Source organism: Nycticebus coucang, chromosome 3, assembly GCF_027406575.1.
Source record: "Nycticebus coucang isolate mNycCou1 chromosome 3, mNycCou1.pri, whole genome shotgun sequence".
In the NCBI taxonomy this organism is placed as follows: Eukaryota; Metazoa; Chordata; class Mammalia; order Primates; family Lorisidae; genus Nycticebus; species Nycticebus coucang.
Window position 1 is genome coordinate 155,360,044 of NC_069782.1, and position 24,297 is coordinate 155,384,340.

Here is a 24,297-nt window from a genome sequence, read left to right on the forward strand (position 1 = left end):
CTTTCCTTGTGCCCTGCCCAATTTGGGGACAGCAAAGAGAGATGGAATATTTTGCCAAATGGAAAAAAAAAAATGGCGAAGCGAGCCCACATCTTAAAGAGGCCTCTGGAAAGTATAAACACTTGCACTGGAGTAAGCCAACCCAGAAATGATGAGGTCTGGGTCACAGCAGCGTGCCACAGGCCGTCTTGTACTGTTTTGAGGAAGTCCTGCATAAAGAAAGGAATTTCAAAATAATGAATAGGTATTTACATACACAAGCATACACATGTATTTAGATTCATGTGTGTTTCTCCGTGGAGGGAGAGCTAGCCGGAGATATGTCAGTACTCAATAAGACTTGCTGTTAGGAAGGAAGTTGCCATCTGTTTTCATTAGAAATAAAATGGATTTGACTGATAGTCTGAATGTATTGTGGGAAGGAAACTGGGTGAGGTGCCATCCACCACCGAGAGAGACTCCCCACTGGACTCTGCCCATTTCAAAAATGTCTGTGCTGATGTGCAGATTTCTGTTTGGCCTGTGATGTGGTTTGCTCGGGGCAATGCATTTGGCTGGCAGTAGGGCTGGGGGTCAGACTGCCTGGCCAAGACACCCCCAGGGTCCATCAGTCTCTGAATATGGCAAAAACAGCCAGGCAAGCAATCCTCTGAGAACGGCAAGGCAGTGTGAGAGATTATTGGTTTCATTAGTGGCTTTCCCACTATTGAGACACCTTGGAGTCAAAGATGCTGGCTGGAATTCAAGATTAATTGGGTCAGCACTTTGCTCCATATACCGAGGGAGTGCCTGAACATTAGGCCACGCAGAGTGGGGTGCTGGTGAACATGAACCTACTATTCTTTACCGGGCAGCTTCCCAGTGAGGAGAAGTGAGAGTAAAACAGAACCTCACTCATGCAATGAATCCATTTGTGTTGTGAAACAGCTAATTTAGAGAGCTCTTTCACAAGCACCAATTGATTCTACAAAAAATGCAAGTCCTTCTTTCCTCGGGGCAGAGCTAACTGCTATAGATTTTGGACTGTGCCTTAGAGTCATTACCCAGTTTAATTTTCTTTATACGCTGAAATGTTATTTTTCTAGACATTTGTTCTCTTCTTCAGAGGTCATTGATTAAGAGGACTAAAAAGGGGTGAGAATTCGGGTGCCTCCCTGGGATTGAGCAGTGAGGGAGGATGGGTCCTACTGCAGAGCTAAGCGTCTGGGAGGAGATGTGCTGAGGTCAGGCTCTGTTCCTGGAATTGGTGGCATGTGGCGGCGAAACCTTTGCTATTAAGAAGTGATGAGCACCCAGTCTGATGTTGGGAAAGGAAGTTTGGAGGCGGAAGATAACGCATCTTAAGTGCTGCCCCATCTCATTCCTATCTGAGATTTTAGGGAACAAATTCAATGCACAGAATCCCATGGTCAATTACTTCAGCCATATAACGTAAGCCACTGATGCCACGTGGGTTCACACTGGCCTGCTTTCAAGGAGTGGGGACAGAGGAGGTGAACCATCCGTTTTATGCTTTGGTTTGGTGCTGAAGTTTAGAAGACCCAGAAGCAGCCCTCCCTAAATGAAGCCAACTTGCCTCCTCACTTCTGATTCCCATTTACTCAGTTCTTTGATTCTCAAATCCTACTGACATTAACCTTTGCTCAGCTTCTGTCCAAAAGGAATCTAAACTGGTAAATATGAATTACCAGAGTTTTCTGATGATGGGGAAAATCAACTGGAAAAAAAAATGCCTCCTCCTCCAAATGGGTACTACGTCAACGTAAAAAATTAACTTTATTTGAAGCATTTAGCTTTGCTAATAAACGCCAAAAGGAATTCAGTAAAACTGGTTCCAACTACTCACCAACATCCTCTGTGAGACCTTAAAGGAGCTAGTTAGTTACCCTGCTCTTCCTCTGTGCTCCTTGGCACAGCCGTGACAAGGTTGAACGGTGAGGGCTGTAGTTTTTTTTTTTATTGTTGGGGATTCATTGAGGGTACAATAAGCCAGGTTACACTGACTGCATTTGTTAGGTAGTTTTGAGCATACCTCACGATGCTGTTCGATTATGATGCCAAGTATCCTCCTTACCCTGTTCCCTGAATGGTTCTAAGTAATCAAGCAACAATCAGCTGGTAGTTTGCAGCTAAACGTTGCCAGGACACAGAAGAGGTGGCCTCTCCTTGACTTAATAGAACCTCTCTTTTGTGTAAACATGCAGGGACACACCAGAATGGATATGAGGACTTTGCCTTATTAACTATACTGGTCTGTAAGTTTTTAAATACTCAGTGGCATGATTGGACTCATGGTATATCCAAAACTAAAACTAACACATCATTTTTTTCCAAAACCAAAAAAGACATCTGCTAAAAGATTATGTATCCAATGCTGTCTCCCTATGTTATCTCAGGATACCGTATTGGAACACCCAGGGTAGGAATCAGGTAACTGTTCACAACAACTGAAATCTGTAGAGCTGAGGATGCGCTCTGTCTTCTTGGCAGGGCTACGTGAGCACATCAGTGCAATCATTAGCAGCCTCCCCGTAATGTTCATGGTGGTACCTTCTCTGTTGTTTCCTTGGTTTGGCTAAACTTTACACTTGGTATGGTCAAGTTCATTGCAAAGGAAGCAAAGCCAGGAAAAAAGGGAGAAACCAGCCTTTCTTGTAATTAGCTTCCATTTATAAGCTGAAAGCAAAATACGGAGAAAACGCCTGTCCAAGAAGTCTCTGTACACAGCCCAAACAACGTCTGCAGAGAGTGAGGGGGTGTGTGCCACCTTCCCAGCCCTCACACATTGTGCCATCCATGGGCTAGGGTAGAAAGACTTTTTGAATTTTTGAGCCTTTCTTCTTATTCATGGGCTAAAAACGATGCAGGGATGGTTTGATCTGGAGTGAAACAAAAGGATATGAATTCAAAAAAACCACAGACTAAGTGGAAGCCCCTTTTCTCTCCTTCCATTTCAGCTAATGGGCAATGAGGGGCACCTCGGGAGAGCAGCACCCTGAAGAGAAGTGTTGTCAGATTAGACAACAGTCATGGTAGTCAGAGGGTGTACGCACCGTTAATTGCTTGGGCTAGGGAAACGAAGGGAATGTTCTGAGCGGAAGGACTGACACTCATTGCAGGGGCAAAGTTTTAGCATTCAGAACTCAAAATGCCATTGTTGGGGGGAGAAAACAAACAATGTATGTGTGTTGTACACTTTAAACTGAGACACCCAAGTAACTGTCACATCTTATTCCTTAAATTCTACCTCTCTTCAATCCTGGTGTTATCTTCTATTCCGCCGGGTTAGTTGGTTCTTTTCTTCAAAAAAGCTGTGATGAATTCCTCTGTCCTCTATGCATAAGTGTGTAGCTGCATCTCAAAAACACGGAGCCACATCTTCCCCTCCCAAAGATCCACTCCGAGGTCATTAAAGATTAACCTCCTCACTTGTGAAAAGCTCAGCAGCGTCGAGGACTCGGCGGTCTCTCCTAGCAGGCAGCCTAACATGGTGTACTGGCCCAAGAGTTGTGTAGACTCAACTCAGAAACACAGCTATGGTGTTTGCCTCAGCTAAGGTTGTGGCCAAAGGCACCCAGGGTGAGAGGCAGAGCTGGATTGGGCTGCCAATGGGGTCTGGAGACCCGTCCCCGACTTAGAACAGTGGAGGGTTTCAGTTCTTCTGTTCTGAGGGTGCCCCGGCAGATGCTGTCAACAGTTTGCTTGCTTCATTCCCTAGTTAATCCCCCATATCCAGTCACCACCATGCCCTAGGGATTGTTTTTTCTTCCTGTTGACTTTTGTTCACACGGTTCCCTCCCTATCCTGGCCTTCCTAACTGTCCGTGCGGCCCCCATCCTGCAGCCCTGCTGGTTCCGGCTAACCACCTCTCCCTTCTGCATATCGCCACGTGGCAGCTCTCTTGTGCTCATCTTTCTAGACTTCTCATGGCTACTCACACACCTTCCACCTCCTGAAGCTGCCCCGTTCCCCACACTGGCTCTAGAATACCCTGTGGTCAGTCCTGACTTTGTGTCTTCACTCTCACTGGTTCACTTTCCGGGACTGTACCCTTGTCCTGCTCTCCCACCAAGTTTCCGTGGGTGGTTCAGACCTAGTCTTGCCTGCTCTGCTCTGCTCATCTGCTCTGCTCATGTACTCCGTGACCACCACCCACGTGTCCAGGGTGACCCAGGAAGCACACCAGGTGCCGGACACCCCGAGGAACACGAGCCCAGCCCTCGGTGATGTCTGGTCCAGCAGGGGAGAGAGCCTGGATGGATGACCCAGTCCATTGGGCATGGTCCATGGACCATGGCGGAGGCAGGGTGCTCCCTGGGAAAGTCACTGGGGTGACACCAAGAGCAGGCGCAAAAGATGTGCTGCTTTGCTGCGTTTCACTTTTCTCCTTAACACAAACTTTATTAAATTATAAACACATACATCATGTATACATTAATGCAGTTATGGTGTACAATGTGCTGATTTCATATACAATTAGGAATGCAGTGTTCTGTGGACCAGGTTCCTCGAGGCACCTTCTGTGTCCAGTGCTGTCAGCCTTCAGTACTTACTAACTGGTCTAAGGACATGAAGACATACCTCACCATCCTTCCCGCTTACCCACAGTTAAGGCCTAACCTGTGACATGTCAGGATGGCATAGGATGAGTGTACAATATTAGTGGCTTTCAAAGATTCTTTCTACCTTATCTGGAACTTCAGTTTAGGCAGAACATGGCTATATTCTGAAACATGGGAAGGAATTAGAGGAGTGGAAAGGAGGAGGGATAAAGTTTAAGCATATCCAGAGATTTCTGATTTCTGAACTGTGGTTGTTGTACAGTTCTTTTCTGTGTTGATGGAAGAGGAAGAGATGGCACACACACACAAAAATGAGCAGATAGTACAAAGAAGGTGCATGTTTTGTAGTTGACCATGAAGGACATCAGGGCTCTTACTAGGTATCTGTTGTAGGAAATGTGACTTACTAGGAATTATCAGTCGGTTTGTTGTATTATCCCCCCTTCTTCTTGGGAAAAGGATGTGCTGGTGGAAAAATAAATGAACAACTTAATTTGGAACCTTCTGCCTACCTGCCCTGGCAATGGAGGCCCCTTCTCTGTCTATGGTGAACGTACCCTGCTGTTGTTGCTCTGTAAACCTACCCTTCTCTTCCTCAATAAACTTTGTTTCATGCTTGCCTTAAAAAAAAAAAAATAACGAACTTAATTTACAAATCTCAGTAGCTGCAATAACATCAAAATTTTAGAACGTGGCTTTTTTTTTTTTTTTTTTGTAGAGACAGAGCCTCACTTTATTGCCCTTGGTAGAGTGCCATGCAATCACAGCTCACAGCAACCTCCAGCTCCTGGGCTTAGGTAGCTCAGCCTCCCTAGTAGCTGGGACCACAGGCACCCTCCACAACGCCCAGCTATTTTTTGTTACAGTTTGGCCGGGGCTGGGTTTGAACCCACCACCCTTGGTATATGGGGTCGGTACCCACTGAGCCACAGGTGCCACCCAGAACGTGGCTTCTTTTTCTAACTTTAGCCTTCTAATCTGTTATAGAGGAGAAAAAAACATGGAGGGTCTGGGGCACACACTAGGAGGTCTGGTTGCTTCAGAGGGGCACAGAAATTTGAATGAAATAATTTTCTTTAAACCGAGAACACAAAATGTAAAATTAGACTCCATAAGTAAAATCAGTACTAAGACATAGATACACTAATATCGTCCATTAAGACGGACACGTAGAGGAAGGAAAAGGGAAAGGAGAAGATAGAGCGAGAACGGGAGGGGACACACACACACACAGGAAGGGAGGGGTGTGCTCAGGATGTCAGTCTGGGCCGACTGCGGGACAGCCTGCTGGCTGCTCACTTGAGTCAAGGCACATCCAGTTTTGGTGGCCATGAGCCACCACTGTCAGTCATTTGCTTTCTAAGGACCACTTGCAGCAACCTCTCCTCCCATCCAGAATGAAACATGGCACTTCATCCGGGGACAAAAGTGCAATCAAGGCTCACGCAGGACGTCACACTGTTTCTATGATACACCCAACACCTGACCAGCTCACGTGTCCAGGTTTAAGGTCATGTTCCTGTGGCTGCCTCTGCTAACTCCCCTCCCTAGCACCTCCCTGGCCAAGCCTCCGTTACTTCACAAGGCTTGTGGGAAAAGGAAAGAGAAAGCGGTGGAATGAGGCTGCCGTTCAGAAGTTAGCATTGTAGTGAGTAAGCAGCCCCGATGATCTATGAAGTGATTCTCTGCAGACTTCAGGATCCTAAAAAAGATATTTAAAAAGGAAAACATAAATCTTTCCAAAACCTCAGATGACTCCTCCATGCTTTGGCCTTCTTGAAGCTTTGGAGGGCTGCATAGGTGTTGATGAAGCCGAGCCTTTTTGGTTTGGTCTCAGTGATTCTTTTTTGTGTGTTTTTAAAGAAAGCGTCTCCTGCCACGTAGAAGAAAATCCAGGGGGTGGCTGTCCTCCCACAGGAAAGAAGTAAAGACACTTTCTCCTTAAAGACTCCATCCCCCAGCCTGGCTCTGGAGAAAGCCACACTCACTGGCCAGAAAGTTAATCCATTAAAAAAGGAGGTAAATCCAAATTTCTAGGGGATGGAGACTGTGTACACTTTTTAAAAAAATTATTATTCTTAGATAATTTTAATTTATTAATAAAAATTAAATAATTTATTAAGAATTTTATTAATATTTATTAATAATTTTAGTTTCTTTACTGCAGCCCCAGTAAAGAAACATGGGCCTATTTTGTTTCGTTTACCTCCTTCACTACCTTGTTCTATTTCCTGCTGTATCCACAAAATTGAGACATAAGTGATGCCCAGAAATATTTCTTATATGAAGGGAGGGATGAATGGATGGCTCAGGGAGGCAGGGAGCTCTGGCCCCTTCCCTTTTTTTCTAGAATGAAGCTGGATCTCAGACAGGTGTTGGGATAATCCCCAACAGAGCAGAGTGTGCGCCTGGCTAGGTCTTGCCTGTGGGCCAGCAGTCAGGTGGATTCATGTTCCATAGACAGGAAGAACTAGCGACCATTGTTACCATTTAAAATACAGGTGTTCACACTATCAATTAATTGTGGGATGGCAAATTCCAAGTAAACTTTTAGTGGGCAGGCCCACAGCAGGAATAAGGCAGATTCATGCCTTTGTTTTTGTTTACTTTTATATATCTGGTTGGAGATGGAACACATCTAGAATTCTGTCCCTTTCTAGGAATTCCATGGCTGGTGGCCACTCTTTTCAACCATAGCTCTGGGGGTGAGATCGGTTATGAGCGCTGCCAGTCTGCTGAGGGACTGGCTCACGGTTAGACTTCATACATTGGTGGAGTAGGCGTTGGGGGTCATCTGCCGACCATTCATACCTTCTGCAGTGTTTTCTTGACATGGAATTCCTGGGTATGGCCCTTAGCAACTGGGATTCAGCGACCAGCTGCTTGGTTTTGAGTTCTGGCCTTTCTACCCAGCCCAGAATCCTAACCTGGGAGAGTGAAGTTAGTAAAAAGAGGTAACATTTATTCAGTGCTCTAACTGCCCCCCCCCCCCCCCCCGGCTCCTCAGACAGTGGGATCGTGGCTTAGGAGGTCAGTTCCTGGGAAGTTCTCCATACATGGCCCTGGTGATGTGGGTGAGAACAGGACAACACTGTCAGGGCGTGTGGCACACATGTGGATGGCACTAGGTATGTTATTGAGAGACACAAGCTTGAGAACCACCACCAGAACATTCAGCCTGGAATGGCTGGTTAAAAATGGTATGATGGTGCTAGATTTATACTTTCCAGCTGCATCTGCCACTGGTCACTCTCATGGACTCCTTAGCTAATAGAGTTACAACAGGATTGATGCTTCCATGGAGAGTGTTAAGTGATTACTAGGGATGACCTGAGTCCACCTTGGTACCTGCCACTCAGAGCAGCTGATCCTGCCCTGTGGGGACGGGGTCAGCACTGCCAAGCAAGGCTGGGGGCCGTTTTAATGGATCCAGCATTGCCAGCCATGTGCTATATCCCGCCATTCAGCCTAACCCTGGGTATGCTGGCCACGTTCACAGTGGACACAGTAAGTAGACATATGCCTAGAGGAGAATTAATATTATGTAGAGAAACATATAAATAGCAAGACCACAACAAACTGAGCACATGGACTATGTCAGTGGAGCCATCGGACGAGTGACTACCATTACCGTAGAAACCAAGAGTAAATAATCGAGTCAACATTTATCCTGGGGGCTCGTGAATGGCATGAGAAGTCAAATGAAAGATACGGTTGGAAAATGAGAAACTTATTTTCAGCATCTCCTTGATTTCACGCTTTCTACATTTGCACATGGGGCATACCAGGACCTCTTTGGAGACTGAATCATCGCCGCATTAGCCAAGCTCTGGGAGCCTCAAGGGTATAAGGAAGTGGATACTAGTTTGCGCTGTGAGATTAAGTTGATGTCATGATGTCACACAAAGAGGTCAGGGCTGAGAGACGTCTCATTTCCAACCGTCCCCGTGAACGCTCTAGCTTTCTGGGGAAGGTCTAGTGAAAATCCCTTTTAACCCAAAATGTCAGCACTTGGGGTATAAAAGCATTAATTATAAAGTGTTATTGCAACAAGACAGATTTTCTTTTTTCTCATTTGTTCTTTTTTTATTTTTTGAAAGCAATAGCTCACTGAATTCAAAGACATTCTTTCTATAAAAATTCTACTTTGACCGATGTGAATTTCTACCTAAGGAAATCACTGAGCTTGATTCACCGTAGCAGAACCCAACCCCTTTGGTATTTTTTTTTTCCTAAGCACTGGGCAGAAAGGACTATCCATCTTGGGACCACTCTTCCTCTCTGCCACCTGCTCATGTTTCCTTTAATCACTACTGCAAAAAATGTAGAACTAGAAATAGAAAGGGACGTTTATTCCCCAATCAGGATTCCCTGGATTTCCAGCAAAGTCACTGATGAGTTTTATTGTTAATAGCCTCATTAAATATTTATTAAGCACCTGTTACAAGACAGAACTATGCTGGGTCCTTTAAAGATTTGCGTTGCTAATCCCTTGGTCCTTTTTTCCTCCTATCTAAAAGTATTTCTCATGGATGTTGTAAGAAGTGAGAGAGGATGGAAAACTTATTTTTTAAAATAATATTTCAGTTAAAAACTCATACTAAAAATTCTAAATGTAATCCTATCATTGCCCCTGCTCCTGTGGACTCACCGACTGTTTCCATTAAAATCACCCACCACCTTCCTGGCCTCGGGCAGCATCCTTAACCCCTCTTCACCCGTGGCCAGCTGGGATGGTTCTCTCATAGTTGTCTCGTTGAATCAGCTCCCTGTGCCACCCATTAAATTTGCTACTCATTAATTCTCACCTGTGACACCTTCCTGACTGGTCTCTGGTTCCCCTCCTCTGATGTATCTCCTCTAGTTACTAAGGTAAGATCCTGAAAACATTTTTTTTTTTTTTTATTCAAAATACTGAGTGAGCACAGGCTTCTCCACCTTGCTGGTTCTCCTTATTCAAATTGGCTTCACATGGAGTCTCCCTCTCTGATCCCAGCACCTAAACCTTTGCCAAATGTCACGCCTCACTCTTCCCACACAGGGGTTTAGCTCGGAGGGCCCTGCCACTTAGCTTGGGCCCCAGACTCCCGTCTCAGCCATCTCAACCTAAACCCTCCAGACTGGCCAGGGCATCTCCTTGTGCCCTCTGACCCCGACTCTACCTCCTGTGAGTCTTCCGGGCGCCTCCTCCATCCCTCTGGGACTGGAGCTTCCTGGGGACCTCGCACCTGGTGTTGAAACACCTTCCATATTCTCGTGGCCACCGCTACAACTGCTCAGTACACTCAAGGGATTGAGAGTTCTTTCTGAATGAAGCCATCTGCATATCAATCTACTTTCCCTATGCTTGCCCCATTTTAAGAGCCCGGATTTTCTACTTACAGTATATTTTCAAGGATGCTAACATCACTTATTACAAAAATAAGCAGACTTCACTATTTTAACTGCAGACAATGTGTAGTTAGAATCTAGACTCCTAATTACTAAGTACATGTATAGAATATATGGGAAAGATTTAAAAAAAAATAAAGGAGGGCAACTAACAAATATTTCCCAGAGAAGAACAAGGGAGGAGGAACCCATGTTACCAGTGGAAATGACCTAGAAGCACAAAGGTTGTTCACTTTCATTAAGGTGGGCAGTGGGTGTGGTGTATTCCTACCAGGGTTCCTCAACTGAGCAGCTGAAGAGACCCAGGACTCCTGTACTTTGTGGAGCACTGGGGTAGAGAGTGAGCAACTTTTATTTGCAAGGCTTCTTGTAATGTTTTCGGTATTCTGTATTCTCCTCATGTTGTAGTTGACTGCATTTCACTTTATACCCAAAGCTAGATTACTAAGCTTTGAATCGGAATTTCCATAGTAACTACAATATAAACTTCAACAAACATTTTGATGTACTGTTAAGTTTCTTTCCCACTGCATTGGCTAGGCCAGTGAAACTCAAGTGAATGTTCACTGTGCAACCATGAATCTCTTTTGTCTTTTCTTGCTGAAATTTCCTAACAGGAGGATGATGTGGTAAAGGGAATAGGTCTTTGGATGTACAATACTTTGAATAATCAGTTCAATCTTCTCTAAAAGCAATATTCACAAACAATGCCTTTGGAAAGAGTTCTTTCCAAATCCCTTTGAAATATGGTGTTAGCCAAAAGGTTTATAGAGTAATTTAGAAACATATTTCTTTCTTGCCTCTAATATCTTCTTTTCTCTATTCAAGTTAATTTTCTCTCAGTGCCAATTTCAGCTGGGAATACGTGCTCAGCAGAAAGACACAGAACTATCAGGTTAGAATGTTTTGTTTTTATTTCGATAATGGCTGGTCACTTGATCGTATCTTTGTACAGCACAAGGTCCCTTATTCATTCATTGAGATTTGATTAATGTCTGCGGTATATCTGACTCAAATTCACATTGAATAACTTATGACTTACACTAGAGGAGTCTCTGAAAGGACTTGAATTTGGAACCAGGAAATGTCTGATGTTACGGTTAATCTTAATCTGTGAGATAAGATTCTTGGTTGCCAGGAGGTACCTAGCATCTGAAAAAGACACATCATTCTAATGGTCCAAAGGTTCAACTGTGTACTTTGTATGGCTTGCAGCCTAACTTAAGACATAGTCCAAACAACTTGTTTATCAGAATTCTGTCAAGGTCCTTGTAGCTTGGGCCCTGCAAATCTGTATTCTATGCTTAATATGTAAGAAGAAAAACGTTCTAAATAAACTGATTCAAAGTCATAAGGTTGTACTACATACACGCCATAATAAGTTAGCACAAGTATCAGATAAAGACTTCTCTAAGTGTTTATGTGGTTATTCCATGGTTATGACTGTGTTGTCATGTAATATCAATCACATTAATTTTGCTTTAAAATATTGAAGTCACTCCATAATGTTATGAAATATTAAAATCAAATATGCGCGGAGACTAAGTAGGATGTGCTTTATAAATGACGTCAGCTGGTTTCTGGGTGGGGAATGTGGGTCTCAGAATTATGGTGGGCCAGGGGTATTGCTCTCGACATGTGTGAACAGACTCGTTTTGTCTGGGGAGTTTTGGGATCCTCACATTCTCAGGATGGCTGTGGGCCGCCTCAGGTATGGAGAAGGTGCCTCTTGCCCAGGCCTCTTTCGTGCCTCTGGTCCAATAAGCAACCTTGATATATGCTCTGCTCAGGTATCTGGTGGCTTGGTCCAGAGTCCTAAAATACAAATCTCTGGTGCACTTGTCACTGCTCTTGGCTGTGAATGCCTGTCCATAGAACTGCTGCCTGGTGATGTAGCTGGTCCTTTCTGAGAAGCATCGGGCCCCAATGTAAATAATGTGCTTCTCATACAAGAGAGCTCAGTAGTTGTTTCTCTAATTGAGACAGTCGTGAGCTGAGCTGGAGCAAATGAGAGAACACAAATGTCTAGTGAACATGAATGAGTCTGTCCGGCTGCTCTGCTTTGATCTGCTGTTACTTCTGAGAATCATATATCATTTTTATTTTTGGACTGCTTATTTCAATGTGTAGGAGCCTTCCTTGTAGGCAGATGCCTCTCATGTACAAGTGTTTTATTTATTTATTTTTCCGGCTATGGAGAGGGAAGCAAGAGACAAAAATTACTTATTCTGCCACAGGGGAAAACAACTGTAGCAAAACAGAGAAGCCCCCAACGTAACTGGAGTGATGGAATATCAGCTTTCCATAGAGCTTTTTAGAAAGCTCTGTGCAAAATGGAGCTTTCTAGCCTTTGCCTTATTACCCTGTTTCTTCACCAGTAGTTATGTTTCTCAAAAGGATAATGGGCCTGATTTACGTGAAAGCTCAAAGTCTTAATCACAGTGATAAAATACAAAATCGGGGCAACTGCAATAAGTTTAAAGGCATATTTTGCTTTTCAAGGGCATCTTGTCATTAAGAAGTAAAGGTCTTTCATTTAGCTAAAGAAATTAACCTGAATCATTCTGTCTTTTTGGCAATGATGAATTTAGGGAAGCAAAGAAAACAAAACTCTGTAGCTAACATAATTTATGCAAAATCATGCGATGAGTGATAGCTGTGCTAGACTTCCCCCCCCCCCAATGCGCCTCGAATAAAACCGTCGTGAGGAGCAGTGCCATCTAATGTGAGTAGTAAACATGGATAGTAAATTATTAATATCTGGTGAGGCATGCAGATGGCAGGACTTCCATTTTTTCTTTGAGCATCTTTGCCAGTCATTCTTGCAAAAAATTGAAAAGATAAATATGAACTTTGAAAAGTAACATTCAACAGGATATGAATGTAATAAATAGCACAATGTGTAGTAAAAACCAGCACGTTCTGCCTCTGCCCAGTGAAATGAGGGTTACTTTCTGCTCAGTCTGTAGCATAAACCTAGTAAGGGTCATATCATTTATATATATAGATATATAGATACTATTCATCAGGAGTGTCCCAGGTCTTATGATTTGGGTGGTATTTTTAAATCAAGTCCTCAGTGCTGTAACCTTGACATTGCCCCCACCCCCAACACACACACCTGGATATGGAAAGGTAACTCCCCAGCAAATCTTCCTTAGGGGCGAGCCTTCATGTACACAGACCTGGGACCGGGACCCTCTGGAGCCTGAGCTACAGTCTTCTGAAATGACCGCTTGGGTTCCCAGCCAAGGCAAGGCTCCTCAAAGTTGCTTCCCACTCCTACAGTTTCACCTCAGGATGCTTCCGCAGAATTTGAGCGCCAAAGCAGACAAGGTCAAACTAAACTGCTTCACTGCCGCTTCTCCCCTGGGGGCCTAGGAGGGCATACAGCACCCTCCAGCACAGGCTCACGGCAGGAGAGGGGTCCAGTCCGGGCACAAGCCCTACTTGTCCCCTAGCAAAACGCACCCATTTTCTTCCCTGTTTACTCCAGAGGCTCCTCTCCTCCCCCAGTCCTGGCATCCCCTTACCACTGGCTCCATCTCCCTGTGGCATATTTTTGGGTAGTAGAATGCTGAGGTCAAAAGGAGAGGCTCTTTATCCAAGCATTGGAGGTGCCAGCCAGGAACCCGGAGCATGAACAGGCAAGACGCAGACTCTCGCTCTTGACTTTGGGCTCAAGGCACTGGCGGCCCCTGGCCAGCCCGCGGGTTCCCTCATCTCTCCTGCCCTCGCCTGCTCGCTAGGTTGGCAGCGTTGGTTAGGCTGCTCACGCCTGTCCCGGCCTGATGCGGGATCCAGGCACCTCGAAGCCCCGCGTGCGCCGACCCCAGCCCGCAGCCCCGCAGGTGCCAGCCCGAGGGAGCGGAGGAGGCGTTTCACGTGGGCTTCTGCCTTCGCCCGCGCCTCTGCTCAGCAGCTGGCCTCAGGGCCCCTCTGCTCCGACTCACCCCCACCCCCCGCCCCGAAGTTAATGAGCCCTACTTTCCAGTTCGCTTTAGTTTGGAAAACACTTAAAAGCCTCGAAACGTTCCGGGGAGACGGCCGCCCCCGGATCCCCCAGTTCTGCCTGGCTAGGGCTGTCGGGCGCTCACGAAGCTGTGGCGTTTGTCTAGAAGCGACATCGCAGACACGCAGCCCCGCTCCTTCCCGGCCGTCGCCAAAGTTGCCAGACGCCCCTCGGCGACCTGGCCTCTCCAGATGCGGTTGCATAACCTGGACCCCCGCCCCCGCCCCCGCCGGGGCCGCTCCCGGCTTCTCCGGTGGGTCCCGGCCGAGCTGGTCTGGGGCTGAGAACGTGCGCCCTAGCCGGGGTCGGCGCCCGTCCGGGCGGTGCTCTGCCGGCTGCCGAGTGCGGCGGGCACCGGGGCGCGGAGGAGGGCGCGCTGGCTCCGCTTACCTTCCGCTGCTTACAGATAAGTCGAGGTCGGTGCAGCACCTGGCTCGGGCATGTCTCGCCGCGGACCCTGGCGAGCCTGGCGCGGCACGGAGCGCTCCGGAAAGGGCATCCGCGGCCAGACACGCCGGGCTCGCGCGGAGAAAGGCTCGGCTCCGGGAACCCGGCCGGCTGCGCGCCCGCCGCCCGCCCCCTCCACGGCCGCCGGCCCGGCCCTCCCGGCCCGGCCGGCCCCCGCGCCGCAGCTCGCGTCCCTCCGGCCCCGCTCAGCGGAGCGCGCGGGGAGCCAGCGCCTCGGCCGGCTCCGGGGACGCCCGCGCGCTCGCTCGCTCGCGGCGCGGCGGAGCCAGCCACAGCCACCCGGCGCCGTGCTCCTCAGATGTCCTCATTTACTGCAATTGTCTTCGGCGAGATCTCCGCGCCGGGGCCGGGCGGCGGGGGCGGGGCGGGGGCGGGAGCAGGAGGGAAGTCCTTGCCTTCGCTCGCGGTCCCAGCCACTCCGCCGAGCCGGGCGGCCGGAGGAGAGGGCGCCCCGAGGCGCGTGCCGGTCGCCTGTGCGCCCGGCCGGCACCGAGGCGGGCGGGGCCCGGGCCCCGCGGGGCGGGCCGCGTGCGTGGGGCGGGGGTCTGGAGGGAGCGGGGGCCCCCGCCCGCTGGCGCCCGAGCCGGAGCCCGAGGAGGAGGAGGAGGAGGTGGAAGGAGCTGCCGCCTGCGCGCGGGGCTCCACCACGGCGCGTCCTCAGGGTTTCTGGGCTGCAGGCGGCGCTGCGCGGCCCCAGAACTTGTTGAGTCTCCCCTGGAGCCGCCTCCGGAGCAACTGGCAGGCGGGGGACCCCGTGTTTTCTGCCGGGATGGGGGTCGCTGGGGACCCCAATTTATGGCTGCCTGCACGCCAGCTCTTTGACAACCAGGGGTGAGGGGTCGGGGTGGCCCCTCACCTGCCGATGGCTGCTTTGTAGAGGTCCGGGTCAGTGCTCCTTTCGGCGCTGGGTCCATCCTGGCGTCGGCCCCTCCAAATGGGGACAGAAAAGCAGAGCAGCTCTGAGTGGCTTGAGGACAGAAGTGGGAGGGCCCGGTCTGTCGCATGTTAACATTTAGGGACACTCCAGAGCAGGTACCACAGCCACTCCTAGTTAGGACCCCTGCCCCCACACACACACACACACCACCCCCCACCCCCCTGCCTGCACTTGCCACAGGGCAAATGCCGTTTGTTGGGGCCAATCTGAGTTCACTTGGGGAGGAAAAGATCCAAGATGGTCAACAACTGTCCCTCACTATCCACCAGAGTGCTTTAGGTCTTCTGAGCCGAGAGCAGCAGGCCCAGGGGCCTTGCTGATGCCTGGCAGGCCCTGGGACCAAGCGTCTCCTGGCCCCTTGAATGGTCTCCTACAACATATTTTTAAGTAGTCAGTATTATTAGTTTGTTTCTCAGGAAAGGAAAGAAATGGTGGACCCTAGGAAAGTGACAGGCTTTGGAGAATGAATGGGGTGTGGGGGGGACACTAGAGGTCCTTGTCACGCACTTCTGCCTGAACATCTGTGCACCTAGTACCCGCCCTGAGCCTGGGGACAAAACACACTCTGTTTTGTTCACTGAGCTGAACTGTGCTTCACCTGGTGGTGGTTCTTTGTAAATGGCTTTGTAAGGGTGCCTTTATTAATAGGTAGATGCTTGGGGCAAAGTGTCCAGACACACCTCCCTCTTATATGGCAGTGTCCTTTGGAATACAGTTTCACCATCTCTGAGGATGCAGATATGCCTAGGAAGGGAGTCCTGAGCCTGTGGATCCAAATTCTGCCCCCCTCTCTCTTACTGACCTTTCTAACTCAGATCTCCCTGGCCTAATTTTCAGCCCGTTTCCTTGTTCCCCCTTGGGAATGTGTTGTTGTGACTGTCAGCTCCAGTAATTCTCTCAGTGATCTGCAGAACTTTCTGTAAATCTTGCTTTATTGCAAATCCATAAAACTGGAATCTACCTTCCATCTTTTAAACTTGTCATTGTAAACAAAGGTGCTGGGGGAGATGTGGAAATTGTGCTGGCGGTGACGGAGGCCAAAGTTCCAGGGGCCATGAGTGAAAACAGATAAGCAGAAAAGCGCGCATAGCCAGGCATAGCCCTGCCGCAGGTGGCACTGTGAGCTGGCAAGAAAATAGCTCTAAGGACATTGTTATTTGAGATCCACATGATATATAACTCTAAGAAGAAAATGAAAAGCTGTAATTGGCAGGTTAGAAAATCCACTTATTTGAAGTGGAGAGTTTAATTGAACTTCTTAGCTTCATCAGGACTGCTTTGAGTTATTCATTTGTGTATTAGATATACAGTGTTTTGCTAAGTCTATTAAAATCACTCGCGTCCTGTTTTGGGAAATAAACCATTTACCTACTGTATATGTCTTGAGCACCACAAATCATAATATTGATGAAAACTTGTTCCACCATGCGTGGATATTCCACATGGGTGAGATTGGTACATTATGATGCTACAGTCTTAAAGTAAGCGTTATACTTGGGGCTGGTGGGGGAGAAGGGAGAGCCAGCCATCTTCCTGCCCACAGATCTCCATTGCATTTATTATTTATTTATTTATGTTTACAACAGACTACATATGAATATTTTTAAGAGCTAAAATGAATCATTGTGTTCAGCTTCCTCAGAAAAAAGGTGAAACTTTGATAGAAAGTAGGTTTCATTTTAGGAATCAATTAGTTATAAACTTATATATATATTTTTTTTTAAATTTATTATTTTTTTTATTGTTGGGGATTCATTGAGGGTACAATAAGCCAGGTTACACTGATTGCAATTGTTAGGTAAAGTCCCTATTGCAATTATGTCTTGCCCCTATAAAGTGTGACGTAAACTTATATTTTTTAATATTTTGTTTCAGATTTTCTAAAAAGGATGGACTTGCAAAGGGAAAATAGTTGATTTACGAAATGGGATTTCCTAAAAGCAGAGGCTGCCCAGGCTGCTCTCAAAGCCCTGGCCTCAATCCATCCTCCCACCTCGGCCTTCCGGGGTGCTGGGGTTGCAGGTGTAAACCATGTGCCTGGCCTGATTTCTGAAGTAAGACTTTCCCTTTCTGTAAAGCCCCTGCTATGGCAGCTGCTCTGGAGGCTGGTCTGTCTCCAGGACACTCCATACCCCTCGTCTTCCTTCCCGTCCATGAGGCGAGACTAGTGATGACTTATTTGCCTGGAATCCAATTTGTTTTAGAAAAACCGAGCATCATGAAGACTGGGAATCCCTGCTTTTCTATAATGCGTCATCGTGAATCTAATTTATCTGTAGAAAATGGAGTGTTTTCATTTTTAAAGAGAACAAAAGTGTCTCTAGGTTTTCTTTACCATGCCATAGAGCAGGCGCAGTGCTACCTGGGGGGGTGCCAAAGTGTAGACACATGTTCTGGCTCTCTTCCCACACACCCCAGAAACCCTCGCTCTCAGGCCTTTGATCAGAGCCCATGGCCTTACCCTGGAATCCCGTTGCCTCTCCTTTCCTGCAGGCGGGCTGGCTGAAGAATGGCACTCAGAGACTTGTTTACTGACCTTCGTCTAGCCCGTCCTGGGTGACAGTGTCCGTAGGGTTTTCTTATTATCCAGTTCTCACCACTAGCTAATGGGCTTCTCTTAATCCCTGCTGGTGACACCAGCCGTCTCCTTGAACCTGCTGAAGCCAAGCTTCTCACAGAGCAGCTACATCCATAGCCAAAGAGTGACACCTTTGACCAGAACTAGGTCAAGAAGGGATAAAAATTGATTTCAGATTTCAGCGTCTGGCCTGCTAATCACTCTGCAGGTGCTGAGACTGTTGGCTGCCCCTGCCCAGGCTGTGCTCTCTGTGCACAGGAGGCCTTTCTCACTGGGTGCTGCAGGGAGGCTGAGGTCTTCGGCCTGCACTTGCCCTGGGGTAGCTGGGATGGGAATGTCTTCGTTTGCGCTTTATCCCACCTCCCAGGTCCTCAGGCTCAGAAGAGGCGTAGAGGAGGCCTGGAGGAGAGGAGGACGAGGGACTAGACACCTCTTCTATTTGCTACCTTCCCCAAACCCCATTTGAATCTAAGACTTTGGTATAACGACTCTCTACTCCTGTTGTGTGGCCGCTGGGGTCCCGGCACCCGGCTCATCTACTTCATCCTCATGAGACATCCGTGAGGTGGACGCCGTTAGACTCTCTCAACAGAAGTAGATCAGAAAGAAGAGTCAGGGAATCTCTCTAAGGTCTTTTTAAATAGCTTGCTACCATATCATCCTTGGTCCATAGACTAAATACAACATGTAAAGTGGGGTAATCAACGCTTAGACCTCATTAGCAAAATAATTGTAAAAAGAAAATCGCTCTTCCTCCGAATCCCTGATTCTTAGGCCTCTGAACAAACCCACTAGTTTGGAAGTGACGGAACCTAGATTCAAATTCTGCTGTATGCGAGGTTGGGATGGATTCTGACCAAAAATATTAACTGCTAGTGCCAACCTCTCAGAAAGCAGGTGACAGGTGCAGGTGGGCTACAGGGGGTCTGGGACCACGTACCTCCATCATTACTGGCTGCGCCTCATCTTTTCATCGGATCCATTACACTTTGAAGTAAAGACAAGCACTGCATCAGCCATATACCATCATCCTGCTGCATTTGGGTGGCCTTCTAAGCTTTGCCAATATAATGTCAGTGATATTATTACATGTGCTTTAATTTTTATTTAAAAGATAAGTAACACACTGTGCATATAATCATCTACCCTTGACATTTCTTATGCTTTCAGCGCAATAAATTATTTTGCCTATTTAGGTCTGAGCATTGATTACCTGATTTTTAGAAGTTGTATTTACTTAGTCGTATGGATCAAAGGATGATATGGTAGCAAGCTATTAAACGCTGGATAGCAAGCATTTTGTTCTTAAAATACCACATTCCAAATAGGAAAAGTATAGAATTTTTAAAAAATTTCTAAAGACTGTCAGTTCCATGATTTTCATAAACATTCCTTTTTTCATATCATCGAATCCTTGGAGAATTAAATAGGTCGTTACTTTAATTCCATTGCACTGTTGGGCTGTAGATCATTTCATTTCCAATTTGTCTAATTTATATTTTGGCACGTTCTGGAGGGTGTTGTACTCTAAATGTGTGTGCGGCCTTAGAAGCTCATTTCTGGGTTTTCATCTTAACATCTTTGTTAAGTGATGTTAAAGTAAAAATCAAAAGTATTTTGATAAAACATTTCTTACATAATTTTAATTTCTTTCAAGATTCAAAAGAAAGCGAAGATTTTGTTTTTTAATATTGCTTAGTAGTCTTTCTTCTTTTCAGAAAATCCGGTGTCCATAGTTTAAAGTCAGCGTGCTTAGAATGTTGTCTGAATGGTCATAGTTTAATGGGGATCCTTATATCTCAGCAGTGACAGCTCCCTGGCATAAGGCCTCTGAGTGGTCATCTGGGCCTTAGAGGGCTTAGGAGGGAAAGTAGGGTCGGTCTTAAGATTCCAGAACATTCATCTCATTCAACCAAGGGAAGCAAATTATGTTGTGCTTTTTCTCATTTATGTTCATTGGTTGACAATTTCAGTGGATAAAGGAAAAAAGCTGAAAATCGGTGCTTTTTTTTTTAATAAATTGGAGGTGGGAATTTGGAAGTTGAGTCACCAAAAAGATGAAATAGCATCATCAGAGACATCTGTGTAAGGTTTAATGGAAACCTTTATGCATTCTGTATTTTTTCATTATGTAACCCAAACGTTTATTTTAGAATTTGTGAAACATTGACAGTGCTCACCTAGGGTCAATCAGTTAAGAAGTAACTGAGTAATAAATGAGGCTATGAAAGATTGGGATAGACGATGCCCTCAATGGCCACTCTTGGCCACAGTTGGACATACCAGCATTACACAATTTGCCATCCTGTGGCCCGTCTCGAGTTCAGACCTCTCTGCTCATTTGCTGTGATCAGCTTGTTCTGTCCTAGCAGCATGACCCTGTGCTAGGATGTGTGGGCTTTCTGAGCATTATGCCATGATGTTCTAGTAGAAGATGAAATTTATTGATGATTTATTTTGTCTGCTTAATCCAAGTATGAAAATTCATAAATTCATCTTAATGGTCCCCCCTCCTCCCCAGTGGAGTAAATGTTGTCACATGAAATTGCTGATGATACTTCTGAGTCCCTTAAAATAAAACTTGTGATTCATTCACACCATGAAAATAGTAAAGAGTCAACAGCTTCACCTACAGGTTCATAAGTTACTGGCTCTTTCCTTTTTTGGTGCCTGGGTGTTAATGAACATTTTCACTTCTGGAACTTTCTCTACCTCTGACTCCAGCATGGATAAAGGAATGTGGCTTCTGGCTGCCCAGTTCACGTTCTGGGTCTCAGCCCTGGGGATTCCACGTTCAGGCTCTACTGTCGTGGGTGAAGTGCGAGTGTTCAGTTTGATATTTTAGACAACCTCTAATAAGAAACTAAGATGAGCAGATTTAAACTGAACTTTCTTCCCGGAGCCCTGTGTGTGGTGACCACCCCGTCCTGGTGGTGAAGTGAGCAGACCCAGATGCCCACAGCAGGAAGTATGTGACTTTCCAAAGAAACTTTTCCCTGCATCAGGCACCCTGCTGACAGTTTTTTTTTTTTTTTTGATGGAAATACTTATTTTGTTAGTGCTTATAGGACAGTTTAAAACAATGCTGAAGTGGAATCAGCCTAAGTTGCAATGCACATGTAAAGTGTTCAAACTTGGGTGATGTTTGGCATGAAATTTAAATAAGCTCTACTAAAGCAGAGATATCTACATACCATGTAAAATGCAAAGATCTATGATCGAATTCCTTACTCTTTATTTCTTGACAAGCATGCGTAATCTCTGTTTGAACACAGAACAGAATCAGATATTTTAAGAGTTATCCATGGAGGTATAACCCCCTTGAAACAAGCTCCTTACTTTCGATTTACCAACCAGTCAACTGACAGACTTCACTTTACCAAACTCTCATTTCTGATGAACCTTATCTTCAAATAACCAGTGTTTCTTATGAACTCAGAGGGATTCAGTTGTCGAAAATTACTTAAAAGTGGGACTTTATAGAACGGTGTCTATTATAGTAAGTGTTTGCTGCCGTCTATTCTCGTATATAATGTGTATGAATTCACATAAACATATTCACATCAGTTTACAAGATTGTTTCCATGGATCTCTGCACATGTCCCGAGAGTAGGATAGTGTTGGAAGCAGACGTTTCTCCCAAGAGGCAGACGCCGTGCTGGGCACCTTACACATTCTCTGATTTTCACCCTTTTGGCGACATTATGAACTATGAAATATTGACAGGCGATGAAAACCAGAGGGCTGATTGTAGAGCCTGTGTGGTTGCGGATCACTTCTTTGCCTGCACTACCCTTCACAACTGGGTTGTCAGGACTTGCTGCCTCTTAGTAGGTCTGCAGATCACAGTCGCTGGAATCACTTTATTCCTGTTTTTACCGTATAGCTGTCTGCTTCATCTAATATGAATAGACTCACTGGCTTATGAAATATTTTACTTCTAACACATTTCCGTTTCTTCTGGATACGTGACCAGTCTTAGCATTTCAGGCCCTATTGTCAGTGAAGTGCAGGCAGGTTTGGGTGTATTCTCTTTTCCATGAACTGTTGTCACAGTCTCATTGTTATGGGGAAAAGAAAAACTCCTCCTCTCTCCTCCTCTAGGCTTAAGTTGCACTAACTCACTTCATACTAACCGGTTCTTCTCACTGGTCTAGAGCTTTATGAGAATTAGCACTTTAATCCTCCTGAGATCTCTGTGAAACCAGGTACTGTTTTCAGCATCATTTGTCACATGAGGAAACAAGCACGCCCAGGTCAGTCCGTGTGACTCACTCAGTCAGGCGTCTTACACAGAAAGCAAGATTAGGAACTGTCTCCAGAAGATAAATAGTTCAACTTTTAGTAAAGAAAAATGTAGATCATTTTGGCCTTAACTTGCACCTAAATTTGCCAATAACCCTCTGGAAGCCCTGGCATTCATTTTTGTACGTGTTGAGAGTGTGCACGATTCTCCCACTTGGGAATTACCTTAGTAGACAACCAACTTTGTTCCCTGTGTATTGACTGAAAGAATAGCTTATAGCAGGTGCCGCCAACTTTTTCTAAAGAATTACATTATCTATACTTTACACTTTGTGGGGCATAGCGTCGTAACGTTTTAGAGGTTGTGATACCCCACCTCTGCTGTTGAAGCAGGGAAGGAGCTGTGGACAAGATATAAACAAACGCACCATTGCTGAGTCCAGTAAAACACTGTAAGGCCGGCGGGGGTGGGACATTTGGCTCCCATAGGCTATAGTTTCTTGGCCTTTATTTTGCGGGCATAAGTTGTCTGGTAGCATCTTGATACCATAGGTAGACCCAGATTTTAAGAATGAAGTTAAAGCCTTCAGTTTGTCTCCAGGGAGATTCTGGGCTAACTCTGCTCTGACTGGGATTTGGACAGAAGCGGAGAAGGACGCTGCATCATGGGTTACGTCCTGTAAGGGGCACAGTGAAGGGAACGCCCGTCTGTCAGTATTCGAGTAATAAATCTTTTTTTTTTTTTTTACAGACAGAGTCTCATTTTGTCACCCTCGGTAGAGTGCCATGGTGTCACAGCTCACAGCAATCTCCGGCTCCTGGGCTTAGGTGATTCTCTTGCCTCAGCCTCCCGAGTAGCTGGGACTACAGGCGCCCGCCACAACGCCCGGCTATTTTTTGTTGTTGTTGTTGTAGTTTGGCCGGGGCCAGGTTCAAACCCACCACCCTTGGTATATGGGGCCGGCGCCCTACTCCCTAAGCCGCAGGCACCGCCTGAGTAACAAATCTTAAGGTAATTCCATACCTTACAATTCATGCTCTTGAAAAACAATAACAAGCACAAACAATTGGCAATAGCAACATTCTTGTCATTGTGAACCAGAGGAATTTTGCTTTCCCGGTTAGGAAAATACTCTGGTTATTGGGATTGAAGTACAGTAACAGTGTCAGAGGGCGGCCAGGTGTTAAGGCCCTTTGCCCCTCCCCCGTCCTCGTGAGAACTCTAGACGGGACAGTACTGGACGGTCATTAAAGGATTTCCATCTCTGGCTGATTTATGCAACCAAGTGGAATATCTTTGCTGTAGGCTTTTAATACTGCAGTTATTATGATGACTGATATGATAATTTTTTTGATGGTTTTCAAACATTGAGATAAATAATTAAGTTTCTGTAATTGTTCTTTGTAACCATGTAAAAATGATTAAGTATTAGCTTAATATGAGTTTTTCCACTGGAATAAGAAACAATAATCAGTTAGATAGCCTCTTTAGTAGTATATTTAATGGCTCAGATTCGAGTATTATAAAGGAGCCAGTGACAGGCCTGTGTCATTTTTAAAAGAAATACACCGAAAATGTGACCCAGTGATCATTGGATTCTTCAAACTTCATTGTGTGTTACCACCCTACTGTAGAATTTGTCACAAGTTTATCATCTGTTAATATTTTCATGGCACTGTTGAAAGACACAAGATAGACTTTTAATTTAATTGTATGAAGCAGTATTTTGGGGTTGCCTCTCATTACGACTTTGAGGCTCCTTTATTACTTAAAATTGGTTTACTGTGCACAGTGCTATGACTTACCAATGGGTGGTTAATGGTCTATCTTACTGGTAGCTTTTTTTTACCTAGCCATGAAATATTTAACCTACATTGCATTTTTCTCAAACGTGTTTAACTGAAGGAAGCATATTTGAATTTATCTTCTCACTGAATAGCTCTTGGAAGCCCTGAAATTCCTTTGAATATCCAGAGACAAATTCTTTGATTTTTTTTTACTTTAGTTCAACCCACCACGAATGGCAGCTTTGAGAATCAGTTGCATCTTCTTTAGACTGAGATTTCCCTTGATGAGTCTGAATGTTTAACTCATAGACATTAG

At 45.9% G+C, this 24,297-nt stretch overlaps 2 protein-coding genes across 4 annotated transcripts in view; one reads left to right on the forward strand and one right to left on the reverse strand.

Annotated features, from left to right (window-relative positions):
• INSYN2A (inhibitory synaptic factor 2A) overlaps window positions 1-14,689 on the reverse strand; it is a 57,484-nt gene extending 42,795 nt beyond the window's left edge. Inside the window, exon 1 of the mRNA XM_053584231.1 lies at window positions 14,356-14,689. The gene's annotated coding sequence lies outside the window, so the exon portion shown is untranslated. The remainder of the gene's footprint in view (window positions 1-14,355) is intronic.
• DOCK1 (dedicator of cytokinesis 1) overlaps window positions 1-24,297 on the forward strand; it is a 510,373-nt gene that overhangs the window by 253,802 nt on the left and 232,274 nt on the right. The window lies entirely within an intron of this gene.